Raw genomic sequence first — 9001 nt, forward strand, 5'->3', positions numbered from 1 at the left:
AACTGTATCCCCAGTGGCTAGAAATGGTCTTCCCAAAATAATGGGAACGTCTAAGTCTGCCTCGCAATCTAGAATGATAAAGTCCGCAGGGAAAATGAATTTGTCCACCTGGACTAAAACATCTTCTATCTTTCCCTCAGGTCTTATGATAGATCTATCTGCTAGTTGGAGGGTAACCGTAGTAGGTCTAGCTTCTCCTATGCCTAAAGATTTGAAAACTGATAATGGCATAAGATTAATGCTAGCGCCTAGATCACATAATGCCCTACCTAAGTTTTTTCCTCCTATGGAACATGGAATGGTAAAACTGCCAGGATCATTACATTTCATGGGTAGCGGGCTGCCTACAGCTTCACTACTACATTTTGTCATGGCTACCAGTTCATGCTCTCCTATTTTTTCTTCCTAGAAACTATATCTTTCAAAAACTTAGCATAATTTGGCATCTGTTCTAGAGCATCTACTAATGGTATATTTATATGCAGTTGTTTTAAAATATCTAAAAATTTTCTAAACTGGGAATCATTATTTTTCTTAACTAATCTTTGTGGAAACGGGGGAGTAGGGGTAAAAGAAGGCTGTACCTGTGGAGGAACACTCGGGGTGTCCTCATTACCTTTTCTAATATTTTCTTTTTCTGGTGTTGTTGGATTTTCTGGTATCTTTACAATTGGTTCAGTGGACGGAATCTGTACATCTGTTGTTGGCATTGTTGGTCCATCATATGCCAGTCCACTCCTGAGGGTGACAGCTTTGCACTGTTCTTTCCCTTCTCGTTTTGGTAATTCAGTATGGCCTGGAAAAGAACCTTGTGGTCTATTCTTCAATTCATTGGCAAGTTGTCCCAATTGGGTCTCAAAATTCCTCATTGATGCCGCTTGGGATTGTATCACTGCGTCGGTTCGGGCCATGTACTCCTTCATCATATTCTCAAGATTTGAGTTGTTATTGTGAACTGGTGGAGTCTGTGTTCTCTGATTGTACTGCTGTTGCGGCGGTGGGATGTATTGCTGTGTAGGTGGAACATAGGGCTGCTTGTTCTGTTGGCTCTGCCCTTGATTAAAACCGCTCGAACCTCCTTGTCCTCCCCATGAGAAATTAGGGTGGTGCCTCCAACCTGGGTTGTAGGTGTTCGAATATGGGTTAAAGTTCCTATTGTTCCCATGTCCTACATAAAAAACAGAAGCAGGGTTATGTGGACAATTATCATAGATATGGTTTTCACTGCAAAATGAACAAATGAGATCGTTGACTTGGCAAACAGGGGCAGGAGTGCAATAATCCGACTGCACAGGTTGTATCGGCGTGGCTAATGGATTTTTTATTCCCAATGCCATCTCTTTTAGCCTCTGGTTCATTGTAACCATCTCTTTTTGCATCGAGGTCGCAATGTCCAGAGCCAAAACTCCAGCTGGATCTTGCTTCTTTGGTGCTGCCCTAGATCTTTGCGAACACCATAGTTCGTTATGTGAAGCTAAGTCATTTAGGATGTCAACTATCTCGTTGAATGTCTTCTTTGTAAAGGCTCCGTTGGCAGCATTGTTTAGCATCATCTTAGTAGGATGATCTAAACCTCTAAAGAAATGTTCTATCTGGATGCATGCCGGCAAGCCATGGTTCGGACATTTCCTGATTAGTTCTTTAAATCTCTCCCACGCCTCGTGAACAGGTTCACGATCATATTGTCTAAAGGAGATGATCTCCTCTCTGATATCAGCGTGGCGAGTAGGTGGAAAGAATTTTGTTAAGAACTTCTCCACTAACGACCCCCATGTGGTGATGAATCCCGGTGGAAATGCATTGAGCCATGCTCTAGCTTGGTCCTTCAAAGAAAATGTTAAAACTGTTAGTCTCAGAGCATCGTCTGTTATACCAGGTAATCGAAATGCATTTGCAATTTGAATGAATGATTTCAGATGATCATGTGGATCCTCATGTTCCTGCCCTCCAAAATGTCCAATTGTCTGCAACATTTGGAACATCATTGGTTTAAGCTCAAAGTTTGCGTGGGCTGGAATAGGGTTGACTATCCCTGAATCAAAGTTCTGAAAAGCCGTGGCGGCATATTCTCGCATTGCCACGTCTCTGTTGTCCGCCATCTGGATATGGTTGAATTCATCATTTCTTGCATGATCCCTCATATTACCGTTAACAGCAGGTGGATCAACCGGATCACGAGGTGGAATATCTGCCATTGATGTGCTCGTACTCTCTACCTCACTTTCAGGACTGATTTCACCTTGTCTCTCTTTTTGCTTTTCTAGTTGTTTTCGAAGTCTTTGCTCCTTTCGAGTTTTTCGAAGGGTCCGCTCAATCTCAGGGTCGAGGGGTAGAAGAAAAGATCTTGTGCTCATGCACTTTAACTTACCCTTGTGAGATAAACGACCAAAAATATAGAACAAAAACGGTGGATGGAAATTACACCCAACAACAATTCTCAAAAAAATAAAAACTAAAAGAATTTGAAAATAATTTTAAAACTAAAGTCCCCGGCAACGGCGCCAAAAACTTGACTGGACGTTTATGCTGAACGCACGCACTAAGCGTGGTAACAATTATATAGATGCAAGCGCACACCTGTCAGAGTAATATAAAATGGATGGAGTATCCAAGTATCGATCCTCAAGGACTTCTAAATAATTTCCAAACTCTGAAGTTTTAAAGAATAGTGAATGTTGAAATGAGTGATTCTTGTAAAATGGGAAGTGGTCACAAATAATGGTTTTGGATTTGGGATTTGGACTTATAACGATAAAACCTAGCCCGATTTACTTCAAGTTAGCCAACAAAGAATCAAGGATATGCTAAGGATAATATGCATTTTACTTTAGAAACTAACGACTACGCTTCTCACTTTACTTATGTCTAAGCAAGTTCAAAGTCCTAAGACATTCCCTAATATGTCTATTATGAGATATATCTTAGTTTTAGGATGGAAATAGTCGCAACCTCGGGTTAAGGTCCTATGTCTAGGCTACTTAAGCGGAACCCTTATGTCTAAGGCGCTCCTCTCCTCGGTTTAACCACTCAACAATGCAAATAAGCAACCTTTTCAGTATTGACTTGTTAAGACTTACAGTGGCCTTCTCTAAATCCTAACTTTTTGGGAAAACATGTTGAGCAATGAATGGAAAGTAAAAACACTACTTCTTAGCAACCCTTTTTAGACATAAAAGGCTAACTATCCATAACCGGGCTAGAGACGGGAATTTAGAAAGACATATTGAAGAAAATACAGCAAGTAAAATGGTTGAATGTGGAATGCATGTGTGAAAAACAAAAGTTAACTAACGGAGAGTTTTTATCGGGATTGAGAGCTTCGCCCTTCTCTTTCAAGCAAGGGAGAGTGTCACGTGCTCTTTCCTCCAAAAACACAACTCTCTTAACTAAAAATAAAATAAAGGCAAAGAGAAGATAAGCAAAGTGCTAGATTTTTATATATTTGAATAAGTAGAAAATAACTAAGTACAAATGGAAATAAAACAAAGCTCAATAAAAGAATGTAAAGTACTCGGGATTTAAAAACCAAAAGCAACTAATGAAAGCAACTCAAAAGTACTTAGAAAGCAACAAAAAAACACTAAAAATGATCGAGAGAAGGAAGCAAGGCTTGATGGTTTTGGTGGAGAAGTTGCTGGAATTTATAGCTGTGCAGAATTGGTTAGGTAGGTCCTAAAACGATGGTGAATCACCCATTTCCAACTCTTTTGACTGACCAAATCGTGCTCAAACTGATAGTGGAACACTTCTTCTACACGTATGCATCGGTTGGAACCACCAAAACGCATTGGAAGACGCGTTTCATTAAGGGCAAAGTTGGAAGAAAACCAGTTTTTCTGCAGGCTTCCCAGGCGCCTGGCGCCTCCCATGATACTTTTTCGTCTTTTTGCTTCTTTTGATTAATTTGCACTCCCAAATGGTCCTAAAATGTCATAAATACAATATAAGCCATCGACAAACCATAGTATATGAATTTTGCATGAATTGGAACTCAAACGATCGAGAAAAATCCGAAACAAAGCTGAAACATAGTAAAAACAGCATCTAAAACCTTCTTTTTACGCATGTAAACAAGCGTAATCAACATGCTATAGTGGACAGTCTTGTTAGTTAACGAATGTTGATTAACTAAGTTAAAGAGTTTGACCGGTTAGTCTCGAATCGTTGGAGCCCATGATCTGTAGGTCCAACGGGTCTCCATGCTAGCTCATAAACGATAAAATTGATGAACTAGGTGAAACAAGAATTTGAAGTGTTCAAATTCGGTTTTTAAGGGAATATTGTATTTTATATGAGATATAATATATAATCTAATTGACATTTAATTATTATGGAGAGTATGACTTATTTAAATTAGTTTTAAATAAGTTCAAAGCATGAAAAAGAGTTGTAATTTGATTAATTTGATTAATCAAGCCTAGTTGTCAAAGACCAATTAATATGAGATATTGATTTGGCTTGGTTTTTGTTTTAATAGAAAATTGATATTTCAATTTTTCTTTTATAAAAATTAGTTTTATCAAAGTTTTATTTAAAAAATCAAGTTAGTGGAAAAATCCAACTTCAAAGTTGGATTTTCCCTCTAACTAGTGGTTTTTGAAGTGTTTCTTCAAGGCAGTGACACCTATCTTTTACATGCTAGTGGAGTTTGAAGTGGAAGGCATGCAAGGCTTGTCTTTGCATGCATTTGGTCTTTATATAGGTGATGAAGATCACTTGGATAAGACTAATGCTTACTACATAAGTGCAGAATTTTTCCACTTAAATTTCTATTGTCTTCTCCTAGCCATTAGTGTTTTCCCTTTGTTTTCACTCAAAATTCGGTCCCACAACCATGTTCATCAACCCGAGGATAGCACGGATTTGTCGTTGGTGGTCCCATTGAGTTAGGAGAAGAAGTTATAATGGAGGTATTCAAAGGTATAAAGTTAATTTTTTCTTTTTACCTTTTTCATCATTTTTCCAAGCATGTTTATTTTGGTTGCTTCATTGAGTGTATTATGATCCTTAGCTTCCACTGTGCATGTCTAAGAGTTCCATCAAGATAGTTATTGTACAGTGATATCTTGAGTGAGATCTCTACTGTAGTATTTCCAAATACCAGTATAATCCTTGTGTTAAGCTTTCTCTATACCAATCTCTTATTCCATATATTATTATTACTTACTTGTCTGCTTTTAACCGGTAGAGGGGGAAATGGTTTGGAATAACCATTGTGGGGGCATGAGAATCCGGGTTGAATGTTTCGAATTTAACATAAAGGTGCCTACGATAACCCACCCTTTATTCATGCATTGTTCCAGGCTCCTTATATGGAGAATGGCTTTATCAGCTAGGGAAGGATTACAAAAACAGTGGCGTGTAACTACGACTATAGTTTCCCATAAAAATGGATCATCCTCTTTTGTTGGACTTATGCGTCGATTAACATACAGATCTTCTTCTAATAGGGATTGTGAAGGAATTGACGGAGATACAATAGATTGCTTGGGAGAGGTTAAGGCATCTTCATAGGATCTCGTTTTGGAATCACTGTCTGAAGACCTTGCAGTATTTCTTTCTTTGTTTTCTAGGCAAGAGTCTAGATCTGACTACCTTTTATGCTCTTATTTTCAATGAATATTACCACGTTGATAAATGAAATCAAGCCATTTTCTCTTATCCTTCAGGTATTATGATGCAACATTTTCTTCCCTTTATCATCAACTCTGTAGATTTTTGCAATGCATCCTCTCCTATTCGACATTTTTTCAATCCACAATATGTATTCTTCATACCTACGTTGCTAGAAAAATCGGTTGTTTATGGGGTGGCAATCAATTTTTTGAAAGTTGTTCTAAACCAGTTTATGGATTCAAGATAACGCGACATTGAAAAGGATTTGTAAGATCCAATCTCTTAGAGTAGGACATTTCCCCGTGTTCGCTTGTCTGAGAGTAACTTAAATTCTGTTTTCTAAATGATGCAAGAGTGGGGGAGGTACCAGAGATGGGCCATAGCCATTCGGAGGGATGCCACTCATTGCCGTTGTCGACAGAGTAAATCTAAATATGACTTTAACTTGGATAACTAAATTGGTTTTTCGATAGAATCTCATGAATCTTTACATGCTATCAAAGCACAACAAGTTTAAATGAACATGTGGTCTAAAACTAAGACTCCACCAAAATTGGTGAGACCAAAAGAGTCACCACCTTGAAAGGCATGAGGATCTCACACCGAAAACTAGCACTAAATCTTATAAGAACTTATTAAATGCAACTCTAAAAGTTCATGAATCAAACTCGTAACTTACGTTTTATTTTTTTTTATATTACCATTATATCTTTTTGATCAATGAAAACTTGAAACCCTATAAAGTTAGACTAACTAATTCATCCCCAGAGATTCAAAAACCCTTTTTCTCAAACAAAACAGAATATATGTTTAATCACACTGTAAATCTCAAATCTGCTCATTATCGTATAATTAGTTTTAATACAACAAATATGAGGTGTGGAGACTTGATCCTCCAATCTTAAGATGATTGAGTAGATACTTTTACTAAGTTATGTTTATGTTGGCTTTTATATCACCGATTGTGTAGACAAAAAAAAAAAAAAAAAACCAGAAAATTAAGCCATAATTAACAAGGAGTACGTTCTTGTTCATCAATAGTAATGACATGATGAGCTAAAAGGATGGCTCCATGATCCTTGGCCAAATCTTGTAGCTGATCTTCTGGTGCCACTACTACACATGATTGCCCTTCCACAGCCTTGAAACCTGCGGCTGAAGCCAATTTTTGAACTGAGTCTCCAATCTTCTCAACGCACCATATCGAGTCTATGAGAAGTGAGACCAAAGAAGCGACACGAACAACTTCTATAGCGTTTGAGTCTTGAAATCTCCATTCTTCCAAATGGGACTTGAGATTATCAGCTGCAACTTTTGCTCTCTCCATGTGGGGTTTGGCAGTGAGAGGTGGATCCATTTTCTTCATTGCCAATGACAATTCTCGTAAACTTCTACTTGATTCGCTGCATATCTTCAAGCATTCCTCTTGAAATTGATCTTGGATTTGTGATAATGGTATCTGCAAAAGAAAATATAGTCTCATTAGATATATGTTTTGTTCCATTGTTTATTAATGAGATGAGAAGGAATTGAATTGATAGAATAATCTTGGTTAAATTATAGGTTGGACCCATCTAAATTTTTGAACGGTATCTATTTAGTTTTTGTGCTTTAAAAACTCCGAAATTTCAGGTTAGAGATAGTCTAATTAAATCTCTATGTTATATTTAAGAAGTTTCCTTATCTAATATGTTAAGGGGTACCATATAAGCATTAAAAGTTAACTATTTTGCCTAGTTAATTACGTCATACGTAGACCCACCAAAGACTTTCAAATTCATTAATTTTCGATCCAAAACTTAGGAATTAAATCTTAACCATAGAATTAAATGTACATATTCATGTTTCTCTCTTAGAGTGAATTAGAGTCTACCATTACATTTGCATGCATTTAGAATGTCTAATTTATCTTGGGGCAATTTGTAGCATATTTAAATAATTTTTTTCTCCTCCTCAATGAAAATAATTAAAAAGAAAAAAACTTATTTTTCCCATGCATCATTCTGCATGTCCATAGCATAAATTAAAAAATGTATATATATATCTATTTTTTGCATACATCATTTTACATGTCCATAGCATAAATTAAAAAGATATCTATCTTTTGCGTGCATCATTTTACATGTCTATATCATAAATTAAAATTTATCGTTCTCATGCATCATTTCATATGTCTAAGTATATATATATTTTTTTAAAAAAAAGAAGCAATATTTTCGCAAGCATTATTTCACATAATCATTTAAAATTCCCCTTCATTTATGATCCAACATTTGCATCACGTCATCTCATGCATATCAATTTATATCTTCAAAAAATCAAAATATATGCATTTTCCATTACATCATAATTAACACGAAATCTAAGAAAAAATAGCTAAAGAACCACATATTTACTATTCTTTATATACAATGTCGCAACGTCATCGCGACGCGGAGCGGCCGACGTCATCCCCTGAATGGTGTCTTTCGAGATAAGGGTTTGGAGTCGCCACCAATCATCTACGAGGTGTGATTGCACTAGTAGAATTTTTGGATTTCGTGACGGTACTGAATAGTAAAATACTGTTCACGATTGTCTAAATACGTCACGAAAGATTAAAACGCATTTTTGGAGGGAAAAAGCGGAGAATTCCGAATTTTTGACTTTTTGTGATGCTTGTTTTCCGTCACGAAAACCTTGAGGCGTATTTTTTGCGGGAAATGACGGAGTGTTCCGGATTGTCGTGTTTTCGTGACGAATTTTATCCGTCACGATAAGTTGCCCATAACTTATTTTTCATGACGTCTAAAGAACGTCACGAAAAAATTGAGGTGCGTTTTTGGTGGGAAAAGCTTCGGATTATCAGCTTTTCATGATGCGTATAAAACGTCACGAAATATTATTTTTCGTGACGGTTTATAATCGTCACGATATGATAAGAAGATTCCAGTCTTATTCGTAAGAAGGTATGACTTTACGTGACGTTGTTTATATGTCACTATAAGTTGGAAAACTATATTTTAGTGACATCTGATAAAACGTCATTAAAAAGTTGCTTTTCGTGTTAAAGTCAGTTTTCCACGGATTTTTTTTCATCAATCCAAAAAGATTTAAATAATGCTTACATTTTCAATACAATGGATTACAATTTGATTTTGCAAATCTTAAGAAAAATAAAAATGCAAATTTTTGTTAGAAATTTATAAATTACAAAGCTGGAGAAAAAAAATAAAGAATATAACTATTTTAAGCTAATTTGTTGGAATGTAAGTTAAGAAAACATAAAAGTCTACAAGCCTAAAATTTATTCGAAATTTTGCTCTCAAAATATTATTTAAGTTTTTCATCAATCCAAAATGATTTAATTAATGCTTACATTTTCAATACCACGGATTGAAATCTG

The 9001-nt window shown here is 36.2% G+C and overlaps 1 non-coding gene across 1 annotated transcript; it reads left to right on the forward strand.

Annotated features, from left to right (window-relative positions):
* Positions 1–1608: 1608 nt before the first annotated feature.
* LOC148210671 (small nucleolar RNA R71) lies at positions 1609–1715 on the forward strand. The gene has a single exon (XR_015792020.1). It is a non-coding gene; the product is annotated as a small nucleolar RNA R71 (small nucleolar RNA).
* Positions 1716–9001: the final 7286 nt, after the last annotated feature.

The sequence above is a fragment of the Momordica charantia genome (assembly GCF_013281855.1).
Source record: "Momordica charantia cultivar OHB3-1 chromosome 6 unlocalized genomic scaffold, Mcharantia_2.0 BLBB01000006.1, whole genome shotgun sequence".
In the NCBI taxonomy this organism is placed as follows: Eukaryota; Viridiplantae; Streptophyta; class Magnoliopsida; order Cucurbitales; family Cucurbitaceae; genus Momordica; species Momordica charantia.